Genomic DNA, 11741 nt, shown 5'->3' on the forward strand with positions numbered 1-11741 from the left:
GAAGCTTTCGAAGGATTTTGTGTGCATAATGACAAGCAGATTGATAGAGAGGCGTGCAGCAGGGGTGGTGAATGTGTAAAGAAATCTTGAACTCTACGAGTGCTGAAACTCCTGGGAAAAATAACTCTCAAGACATGAACAGAAATTAAATATATTCTAACCATTATACCCTGACGGAAACAGTTCTCAGTGACAGGCAGATTAGTGGCAGTAATTGCCAGATCGCATGTGGTTAAACGGGTTCTTAAACATGAAATGACTTCTCGTGTCCTAGTTCTTATCCACAGTTCAAGCGAGGGACCTTCAAATGAGGTGACAGACAGCTTTGTTACATGGGCACTGATCACTAAGCAAAACCAAAATGCTGGAGGAACTCAGGGGTCCAAGCAGCATCTGCAATGGGAGTGGACAGAGAAGGATTCGTATCGAGACCCTTCTTCAGGCACTGGTCACCTATTAGATTTACTGCTCCTGTGCTGTTCTTAGCAACTCGCTACTTTCCTTTCAAACAAGCATTGCAACCATTCTCATTAAATAGGAACAAACCTCACCATTAATAAATCATCAGGTTTGGGGTGAGCAGTTCCGTTATACTCTTTTCCCGATTTTAATTGATTTCACTTATTTTTGCTGATGCAGTGAAGAATCCTGAAGATGATAGTGTAAAGAATGTTAAGTAACAATTAGTAGATCAGTGGTACAGATCGCGGAGACCTGTCACTCAAACATCTCAGATCTTTTTAGATTTTGAGAGTATGGAAACAGGCCATTCTGCCCATCGGGTCCACGCCGACCATTGATCACCTACCTGTTCATGCTAGTTCTGTGTTATCCCACTTTCTCATCCACTCCCTACACACCTGGGGCAATTTTACAGAGGACATTCAACCTCGTTTTTGGGACGTGGGAGGAAACTCAGGGAGAGTGTGCAAACTCCACACAGACAGCACCCGGAGTCAGGATCGAATCCGGGTCTCTGATACTGCGCGGCAGCAGGCCTACCAGCTGCGCCACCGTGCCGCCCCCTGAGAACAACCCACCAGTTCAGATCATTATCCAGCCGTGTCAAACAAGCTGTTCATTTTGAAAGATGCAGAACCGTTTATCTTAAAAAAGACAGCCAGACCTCTGCTCATTTCCAGGGGAACAGGTTTTAATTGATCTCTATCACCACACAACAGTGATCACAAATTCTGACCCTCTGCTGTGTGTGTTTGATGTATCGGACACCCTCGGTCCAGTGGACATTAAATCAGCTAAACATGACAGAGCCTCGGGCATACACATGATAAACATCAGAATTATACAGAAATGGGAACAAGATCTGAATACTGATTAAGGACAGAGTTTGGGTGCCTCATAATTAATTGTAATATTTCAGATAAATCAGTAGTGTGCTCCCTGTAGCCGGTGATAATCAAAATAACACAGATTGAAGATTGGTGATGGTCAAAAGTCACTGTATAGGCCACAGTCAGCAATACCCAGGGCTTTAAATGGTTGTACATTTAGACAGTGTGCAACATCATTCTATGTTCCTGCTTCATTCAACCCTCCCACAATAGGGCTCCTACAGCCTTAGAACATAGAACAGGCCAGCACAGGCCAGCACAGAACAGCACAGTGCAGGAATGGGCCCTTTGGCCCACAACGTTTGCGATGAACATGATGCCAAGTTAAACTGATCCCATCTACCTGTACATGATCCAAAGCCCTCTGTTCCTTCCACTTCCACATGAGTATCTAAAAGCCTCTTAAATACCACTAATGTATCTGCCTGCTCCACCAACCCTGGCAATATGTTTCATGGCCCCCACAACTCTGGGGAAAGAAACTGCCCAGTACATCTCCATTACACTTTTCCCCTCTCACCATCGAGCTATGCCCTCTAGTTTTGGATATTTCTACCCTGGGAAAAAGGTTCTGACTGCTTCTCATGATTTTATAGACTGACTTTTGTCGCCCCCCCCCCCCCCCCCCCCCACCCCCCGCCAATCTTTGCACACCCCCAATCCTTTCCACTCATCACTTCAATTTCATGTATTTTGTGTTTTTATGACAGATTAATTTGCCTCCTGGGATAAATCAAGTTCTATCGTATTGTATTGTACTGTATATACTTCTGTCAGTCTCCCCTTAGCCGCCAACATTCCAGACGGAAAGAAGAGGCTTGTTTTTGTTCAGGTTTCAGAAGTTATGGGCAGGGCATTAGTCAAACCAAGATTCCAGCAGAACATTTTCAACTAGTCTGAGGTTCGACACTGTTTGGCCCTGGCTTTGCCGAGCCCTGGAGCACACACACTCATTCACTACTTCCTGCATTCACAACGTGATCTCCACAGATAGAAACATAGAAAGTAGATGCAGGAGTAGAGGCCATTCGGCCCTTCGAGCCTGCACCGCCATTCAATATGATCATGGCTGATCATCCAACTCAGTATCCTGTACCTGCTTTCTCTCCATACCCCCTGATCCCTTTAGCCACAAGGGCCACATCTAACTCCCTCTTAAATATAGCCAATGAACTGGCCTCAACTACCTTCTGTGGCAGAGAATTCCAGAGACTCACCACTCTCTGTGTGAAAAATGTTTTTCTCATCTCGGTCCTAAAGGATTTCCCCTCTATCTTTAAGCTGTGACCCCTTGTCCTGGACTTCCCCAACATCGGGAACAATCTTCCTGCATCTAGCCTGTCCAACCCCTTAAGAATTTTGTAAGTTTCTATAAGTGTTCACATTGACTGGAGCCCAGCTTGGAAGTAGATGCTGAGTTATAGAACTAACTACTGACAGACTTTCCTACCAACTGGAGATGTTCTGCAGTGTGGGGAAGTGATTGGGATGGGTTGGGGTAGAGGGATGCTGGTGGGATACTTTGATGTTAGATAGAGCTCTTAAAGATAGCGGAGTCAAGGGATATGGGGAGAAGGCAGGAACGGGGTACTGATTATGGATGATCAGCCATGATCACATTGAATGGCGGTGCTTGCTCGAAGGGCCGAATGGCCTACTCCTGCACCTATTGTCTAAATGAATTCTGAATGCTTAATTCTGAAAATCTGAACCTATGGTCATAACATGTCTGATGAAGGGCATCAACCCGAAACATCACCCATCCCATCTCTCCAGAGATGCTGCCTGAACCGCAGAGTTACTCCAGCCTTTTGTGTCTATCTTTTGTTTACATTTATTGTCACATGAACGGAAGTACAGTGAAAAGCTTTGTTTTGCATGATATCCAAACAAATCAGCTGTACCAGACATAAATACCATCAGTTCAAACTCAAGTACAATTGATACAGCAAAGGGGAAGATAAGGAGTGCAGACTATAGTTCTCCACATTGCAACACATCAGTTCCATAGACAAAGTCCAATGTCCTCAACGAGGTAGAGCAGAATCGAACGCTACTTTAGCTTCTGGTTCAGAAGCTTGATACAGAAGGGAAGAAGCTTTGCTGTGCTCAGGCAAGGATCTTTTCACCTTCTACCACAGCATGAGGCCTTTTGGCACACGGTGGCTTTGATGGGGGGCAGCAAGCCCAGTCTCAGTCTCCTGGCTACAGTACAAACCAAGTCTACCCACTCACAATGAGAACATGTGTTGAATGAATATGTAAATCCATGGGGATTTCATTACTTCAGTGGGGCTTGTGAGTGTTTTAGTGTTTCCCCTTATCTTCATTAGCTCAGATTGAATTTCCTGGTTCATTTGGTTCAGGGAATGAATGCATCAACGGCCTCAGTCACATTTGACGTTATATAGAAAATCAGTGTGTATTTTGTTCTACTTTAGCTTAATTTACATACCAGTTGCATAATACTAGTATTTCCCCCATCGCTGGATACCAAGCACTAGTTACCAAGTGACCCAATATCTCTCCCATCTTCTTTACCAGAACTCCTTTAAAAAAGGGAGTCAGTCAACCGAAACATATTGACTCTATTCGCTTGAAAGCTGTGCTTGTCCAGGCTAATATCCTGCCACTTTTTATAGACAAAGGGAAAGCATTTTCAGATTTGAATGTTAGCACCAGAATCTTCTCAACCCACCCTCCTCTGTGCATTTATGTTTTCACAATTAATCAATACAGCGTGGAAGAGGAAAGTGGGAGGGGTGGGGAGAGATTGCTTAAAGCTGGTGGAAAGATTTCATTCAAAGCAGTGGAAAGAGGTACTGGGTGATGTGGGAATGAACCGAGAAAAGGGGTAACGCAGAGTCCACGCTGTTTGCTTCAACTTTCAGCTACAGCCCAAGACTTTGATGCAAAGCAGAGGTCAGGCTCCCCCACCAAAAGGAAATCTGGACATCCCGGGATCCAGGGTGAACGTCAAAGGTCAGGACCGTCACCAGAACTTCCTCTCAACGTGCAGCACTGGAAAACAAATCAGAAATAAACAAATGAATCAGATCCCCGTGGCAGGAGGGAGGAAGGAGACAAGAAACGTTCTCAAAAGAAATCCTGTGAAATAAAACAATCTCACAGATGGAGGGTCAGGAGGAAGATACAATGACCTTCAGGGGTCACGCTAGTTGAGAATGGGATTTACTATTGAATATCCGAAACAAAATACTGTTGAATCTGGTCTTTCAGTATTGAGATTTATGAGGTTTAGTTTAGTTTTGTTTAGTGATACAGTATAGAAACAGGCCCCGTCTCCAAGTCCACACCGACCATCGATCACCCATTCACATGAGTTTCATATTATCCACCACAGCATTCATCACTGTGGTGGATGTTTTGTGTAAATTTTTTATTGTGGTTGTGTGTTCTTTATTACTGTACCGCTGCTGGCAACCCAAATTCCACCGCCCTTGGTTGTGTGGCAATTCAATTATATCAAATTATATCATTAAACTTGTTAAAAATAATTAAAGAGACCAATATGTTGGCACATTCTGTTGATTTTAATGGAATGGTTATGAACTGGTAGGACTTGGAAAGGAGGGAATCTCAGCCAGGCTGTAAAAAGTTAGACATGCAGAGGGAGCAAAGTCAGCAGGAGAGGCATTTCCAGGATAAGTCGATTGGCATCTCAATATATCATCAGCTGAGCTTTTGATATCAGATTTGTTTAACAGCGATACCTAACAATTTAACAAGATTAAAATAATGAGGGCATATTGTGCATGTTCCAAGCTACCTTGATTGAACCTCTGTGACTGCAGTATTATTAAGTGACGTTCACAGGCTCCAACTGATGACCAATTAAAGATCCAGTTTGGCAATCGGACTGACAGAAATTTGGGAATTATGAGTAGAGCAGGGAGTGGGAATGTTAGGTGGAATATAGCTATACACTTGTAAAATAGAGTGAAATATGCTTCTAACCAGCTCGCATTGGAGCTTAAGGTAAATTGAGGTACATTTTAATTTGGGTCTCAAGAGTTAAAATGGAGTTGGAGATAAATAGACACTGATTTGCCTGCTGCCGTTTTAACCAGGGGCTACCACTAGGCATTGCGGGCATCTGTTTACCACTGAGGGCATCATTGAGTCACGGTCAACAACACTGGTTGTGATGGAAGTGGTCACCAAGCACCCTCCCAAATAAGATATTCTTTATGTTATTTCTCTGGTTGGGTTCATGGTTGGCGAGTGTTGACAAATCACCTCGGCCACCACTTTGGTTCTTTGGTCTCGTTCTTTCTCATTCTGGGAGGAAAACTGCTTAATGTGTGAAAGGTACAGAATTCAAACCCTGGACTAAGCCATTTGGGTGGCCCAGCTGGTAGAGCTGCTGCCTCTCAGTGCCTGATTTCAATCCTGATCTCGGGTGTTCTCTGTGTGGAATTTGCATGTTCTTCTTGTGATCTTCTGGATTTCTTTTGGGTGATCCGGTTTCCTCCTACATCTCAAAAATGTGCGGGTTTGTAGGTTAATTGGCTTCTGTAAATTGCCCCTAGTGCGTAGGTCACAGACCCCTTTTACGGGTGGTTGGTGTGGACCCGGTGGGCTGAAGGGCATGTTTCCACGCTGTATCTCCAAACCAAACTGAAGCTGCAGACTTGACAAAGCTGCCCAATAGGAGTCATTCTGAGCATGGAGACAATTAAGGGAGGGCTGTTGTTTCAATCTTCTATCTCAAGCAAGTTGATAATTCCAATTCAACAGCCAGTTCGCATCTTAAATCCCTCTAACCAGCGGCAATGAAACTTGATGTTACTGTCTGGTCATTTGTGCATGAAAACATCACAATTTCTATTTAGGAGAGCTGCAAACTAAGCTGCGTTAATATCCCCAACATCCCCAATTCTCCTGCAGAGCTGAGATTCATTCAATACATTAAATCCCAGTGCTAGCTTGAGATGTATTTCTCTGTAATGCTTGTAAACTGTTGCAGATTTTCTACCCGACGTGAACATTACATTTTGGTTCAGTTTCCAATCAATTCATTGCAACATCAGTGCCTACTCCACGAGGTGGTGAGATTTGCAGTGATTGATTAACACTGGCGTGTTGGGTGAAAGTCAACAACATTAGGCATAGCACCTTGCTCTGTGTTACGATACCAAAGAGGAAGCATTGAATTTTAGTCATACAGCAAGTCTGATGCTGTTGGAACTATTGTGAATGACTTCAGGAGAGATGTGGCCAAGCTCTCTTTAAATGAAAAAGACAAAAATCTACACGTAACTATGACCAATGACACAAGTATTAAGTAACGGTTGTCTCTGATTTTCTCTCATATCTTTGCAGCTGGATATAAACAACTTATCTCAGTTATCTGCTGATGCAGAGTTGTGTAATCTGTGTAATACAGTTGTGTAACACTGGTTGTGTAATCTACTTACAGTTTCTTTCTGCAAGTCATGTGAAAAGAGCAATATTTTTTTCACTGGCACGATAGCCCCTACTGGTGCATTAAGGTTTGGGAGAGATTTCATTGCTTAAAAAAAGTACAATAATAATAAAGAGGGTCTCATCCCGAAACGATACCTATCCATGTTCTCGAAGGATGCTGCCTGATCCATACTTTTATTTTAAGCTGCCTCCTTTTAATTAGTCAACATTTGGTTTGCAGGCGGATATTTCACTGAGTATTCACGAAAAAATGCGTTGTAGTTATTTAGTGTAGGCAAGGGGCTTGAAAAAGAACGAAAAAAAGACAAATAGTGCTGAAGTAACTCAGCAGATCATGCAGCATGTTCTGGAGAACATGGATAACTGATGCTTCTGATCGGGACCCTTCTTCAAGTGGGGGGGGGGGGGGGGGGGGGGGGGGGGGGGAGGAAGCTGGAAGAGAGGAGAGGCAGAACAAAGCCTGGCAGGTAATAGGTTGATACAGTTGATGGGGGGGTTAGATAGGCAGATGGTGGTTAAATACCAGAGATTAAAAGACAGAGCGTGTGAAGTAAAAGTATTGAAGAGTGACAGACTGTGAAGCTACAGGAAGGGGAGGGGGATGGAGAAATAGGCGTGAGTCTCGGAGGGCACAGGCAAGAAGGGGGGATTGGGGGAGGCTTTTGAAACGCAGCATGCTTGTTTAAAAAAAACAATGATTTTACTAATCACCGAGCTGTATCCTCACTAGTATCCTCACTCAGGAGGGAATATTCAGCAGACGAAGCTGAGATATTGTGAAAATATTGCATTCTGGTGAACAGAAAGGAGAGCAGTGTGTATGCGGGGAGAAAACATCAGCTCAGCAGGGAACTGTGAGTGGTTTAAAATATTGTTTCACAAGTGTCTTTTGCTCAGAGCAGGGTAGGGGAGGGGGGCTTTAAGGAAAGCACCAGCTGAGCATAAATAGGAATGACCACCCCCATAATGTGGAATAGATCCCTTCCGCTGCCCTCCTGGGAGAGTTGCCAACTGATTAGAAAAAAATACCATTGTTAGAATACAGAAACCTTCGATGCTCCTTATCATCAAAATGTGTCACCATCAAAGTCTGGGCTGCTAACAACGAGATTACTGCTGTTGGGAGACTAGTTCTCCCCTGGTCTCCTTGCGTTCCATATCCCGGCATCAGCGATCTCTTCAACTCTGGGATATCCCGAGGATGTGAGAGACATTTTGTAAAGACAAGCTCTCTTTTCCTAATTAACATCAGCTTTCCAACTCGTTCTCTGTCAGGAGTTGGCCAGAAGCAACACTGGAGATTCTGGCAAGAGTTGACAGGACACACAAGAAAGTCAGCCTGTGCTACTGCCTCTGGATGGAACATTGGGTTGTTGGCAGATCGAAGTACAGCCATCAGCAGGGAACTGAATCCTTGCCTTTGGAAGTCATTTCAGAAACGCATTAACAACTCTTAAATATGAGGTTTAAGTTTTGTCCACCATCTAGAATAGGCTGGACCAGTATTCACATACTTAACTCTTAAGAGTTATACAGAACAGAAACAGTCCCTTTGGCCTGTCATACTGTATCCAAGCCAACGTTTTGAGCCATCTACACTAATCCCATTTGCCTGAATTTGGTCTGCATCCTCCCATGCCAAGTTTATATAAGTCCCCATCGAAATGTCTCTTAAAGGCGGTGGCATCATTGCCGTTCACTACAAACACTTTAAATCTGTGCACTGGACAGTTCCAGCTGTGGGAAAATGACCACCAATCAATCTTTGCAAGTGTTCCAATATTTTTTTTAAAATCTGCACAGTTTGTCGGATGATACGACCAAAGTTGTAGCAAATTTGTAGAATTAAAGTGAAGTGTGATTTCCAATATGTTTGTTTGAAAATCGCACCGGAAACATAATATCTGGGCTGCTCAACAAGACTGCTCTTCTTTGGTACAAACCATCCAGCGCAGTGCAACTCCCATTGCAACAGGATGCAGAAATAGGTTCAATAAACTTGATGGTTTGCAGGGAAAATAGGCTTAAAAGTAGGCAAGTTGCATAAAACTCAACTGGCTGCAGGTAAATCGTCCAGTCTGCTCCGGGTATCATTCTAGTCCGATGCTGAAGAACATTTACTTGCTTGGAAGCAGAGGAGATCATCAATTCTAGATGCAGGCTTCAGCAAGAGAATTCTCTCTCTCCCTCAACTCCTAGCCAAGGAGCACACCCATGGATCTTGGCAGTTCTAAGGGAACCACATCCAAGTTATCTTGATGAAGTGGGTTGAATCATTAACATTTGTTTCTGATCTGCTGACAAATTTCGATTTCCAAGATTGTGTTGTTATTTTGTATTTCCATCATCTGCAGCCTGTGTCCAAGTTATTCTTCATGTTTAAGGCCAACAGCAAGAGCTGGCAGCTGCACAGAGGCTTTGCACAATGGGCCCATGAAAATAATAGCTGAACCAAGCTGCACAATTCCCTGAAGCAGTGACAAGGAGCTCAGACACAAAGGAACTGCAGATGCTGGATTACAACGTGCTGGAGTAATTCGGCGGGTCAGGCAGCATCTCTGTCTGAGGTTTACATGATCAAAGTATTACTGGCATACCATCACATTAAATAAATTAATTTCTACATGGTGAAACCCAAATGTATAAAAATGGCCTTTATAAAATCTGACAATGTGCACTTTAACCATATGTGATTTTTTTCTATTACAAATCTCAAATTGTGGAGTACAGAGGCAAATAAATAAATGATGGGTCTTTGTCCCAAACATTATGGAGGGCACTGTATGTGCCCAAATGTCTTTTTTAAGTTTTTTAATAATGCATATAATGGCCCACACAGTACTTTATCAGTTCCACTATATTTGTTTCTTTACTGACTACTTGGTATCAAAGGCATCAAAGGTATTTTATTGGTCACATTCACATACACCGAGGTGTAATGAAGTGAAATGCTTTTTGCAGTACACAAAAAAATACAGACATAACACCAATGAGAGTCTTAAACACAAAGAACATCCCCCCACAATGGCTCCCACCATGAGGGAAGGCACAAAGTCCAGTCCCCAACCCCAGTTCACCCATAGTCGGGCCTATTGAGGCCTCCACAGTTGCCTCTGCGGAGGCCCGATGTTCCTGGCCGTTCTCGCCAGGTGGTGGTGCTCCGGCGTCGGGAGAGTCCTCACAGCGGCCTGGGAACCCTGGAACGGCCGCCTCCGTACTGGAGGCCGCGGCTTCCGAAGCCGACAAGGCCGCGCCAGTTGGAGCTCCACAACTGCCGATCTCGTCTAGAGATCCCAGGCTCCCGGTGTAAAGATCGGCGCCGCCGCCCGCAGCTGGCCGCTCCACAGTCCCGCAGCTCCGCGATGTTTTACTGGGCGGTCTCAGCTCACCGGAGCTCCAGCGCGGCGACCCAGGCAAGGCATCGCCCGCTCCACGATAGCGCTCCAGCGCTGTGCCGCCGCCGAAGCCGAGGTTCTGGGCGGTCCCCGACAGGAAACGCCGCTCCAGGCCCGCTGGTAGGCAGCGAGGACGGGTCGAAGCTGCAGCCCGGAGAAAAGCTGCCTCTCCGACCAGGTAGGGACCCTGAAAGGCAGTTCTCCCCCCTCCCCCCACACAAAAAAGTCTAGACCTCCAAACAAAACACTTTAACTAAAAATAAAAATAAAACGGTGAAAAGACAGACAACTGCAGGCAGGGCAGCCGTGCACAGGACAGCGCCCCCCTCTGTCATGCATGTGCACTGTAGCTCTGGTTCGCATCGTCCCAAATTCCTGCAACAATATTTGCAACATCCAACAAACTGATTGTGAATTCTATTAATCATTTTTCCAGATAGAATCCTGCAAAGTAACTTGATAAACATACAGCTGCAAATCTTCACCCAGTGTCACCCTGCCCAAATGTACCTGATCCTCGCCTGTCTTGTAGACCCCATGCTCCTCAGAGCCCACCAGTTAGGGTGTGTTGAATCCCTGCCCCAAAAGCACTGCTTATTGCCCCTGTCCCACTTAGGAAACCGGAAGGGAAACCTCTGGAGACATTGCGCCCCACCCAAGGTTTCCGTGCAGTTCCCGGAGGTTGCAGGTAGTGGAAGCAGGAAGCAGACTGACAAAAACCCCCGGGAACCGCACAGAGACCTTGGGTGGGGCACAAAGTCTCCAGAGGTTTCCGTTCCGGTTTCCTAAGTGGGACAGGGGCATAAAGCTCTGACAATTGGAAAAACTCGCCCACCCCTCAGCATCACTGGCTCTCAATCTCTTCTGCTGTTCAAGAAACATCAAAAAGGCATAAAAAAACAACAACACATCAAGGTCATTAAATTGAAAGCCCACACAAGCCCAGCACCTGTGAGATGATGCAGTTTGCAAAGCATCAGGTCAGAAACATTTTCAAACACTAGTAGAAATACCAGTTAAAATTCTCAATATCATTTGACCTTTTGTTAAATAGTGTCCCGGCTAATGACTACACATTGAAAGGGCCAGCTGATATTTGTGGTCATCCCACATCCCCGTGCCATGGCCCCGACACTACAATATACAACTTTTCAAAAGAGAAAGTACTTCATTTGCTCTCAAGCTTCTAGACACTTGAGATTTTCAAGGGTGCAGAATAAATGGCTTTCATTGTTTAAATCAGGACCACAGACATGAGAAAAATTTGTAATATCATTCAATATTACATTTATGCAAACACAAAAGCAAAGAGTTCACAAAAGGGCAACTGTTCATCAATAGAACACGCGAGTTATAAGACAGACACAAAAAGCTGGAGTAACTCAGCGGGACAGGCAGCATCTCTGGAGAGTAGGAATGGGTAACGTTTCGGGTCGAGATCCTTCTTCAGATAATAGCAGAACACTATGAACTTCAGCATACGTCTAGAAACATAGAAATTAGGTGCAGGAGTAGAGGCCATTCGGCCCTTCGAGCCTGCACC

This window comes from Leucoraja erinacea, chromosome 27, assembly GCF_028641065.1.
Source record: "Leucoraja erinacea ecotype New England chromosome 27, Leri_hhj_1, whole genome shotgun sequence".
In the NCBI taxonomy this organism is placed as follows: Eukaryota; Metazoa; Chordata; class Chondrichthyes; order Rajiformes; family Rajidae; genus Leucoraja; species Leucoraja erinaceus.